The sequence below is a fragment of the Meleagris gallopavo genome, unplaced genomic scaffold (assembly GCF_000146605.3).
Source record: "Meleagris gallopavo isolate NT-WF06-2002-E0010 breed Aviagen turkey brand Nicholas breeding stock unplaced genomic scaffold, Turkey_5.1 ChrUn_random_7180001980492, whole genome shotgun sequence".
Taxonomy (NCBI): domain Eukaryota; kingdom Metazoa; phylum Chordata; class Aves; order Galliformes; family Phasianidae; genus Meleagris; species Meleagris gallopavo.
The window spans coordinates 1-504 of NW_011239383.1; the positions used below are offsets into that span (position 1 = coordinate 1).

Consider the following 504-nt stretch of genomic DNA (forward strand, 5'->3'; position numbering starts at 1 on the left):
ACGGCCGCCACCATCCAACATCAAAAGCCCGTCAGCAAAAGCCTACAGCACCCGGTATTCCCAGGAGGTCTCCCATCCAAGTACTAACCAGGCCCGACCCTGCTTAGCTTCCGAGATCGGACGAGATCGGGCGTTGCCAGGGTGGGATGGCCGTAGACGCTGCGTGCTCCTGCTCCGGCCCTCTTCCCGCCTGCACACCACTGACACCACCCGCCACACAACGGGAAAAGTGCCGCCTCAGCCACCAACAAAGGCGCAAGCCAACGGAATCCACGACTCCCCGCACCTCACCATCCAACGCTACATCCCGGATCCACCCTGACTACGGCTTACGACATCCCACAACACCCACCCGAGCCAAGTCAGCGTGACACCACGGCATTAGCAACCCTGCAGCGGCCCTCTTCACGGCACCGCACGCGCCCGCACACACACACACACACGCACACACGCACACGCACACAAACACACACACGCCTCCTCGCCCTTCCAAACATACTCAAA

General features: G+C 61.5%; 1 non-coding gene across 1 annotated transcript; it reads right to left on the reverse strand.

Moving 5' to 3' along the window:
* Positions 1-39: 39 nt before the first annotated feature.
* On the reverse strand, positions 40-158 carry LOC116217835. The gene has a single exon (XR_004162547.1). It is a non-coding gene; the product is annotated as a 5S ribosomal RNA (ribosomal RNA).
* Between the last annotated feature and the right edge of the window lie 346 nt (positions 159-504).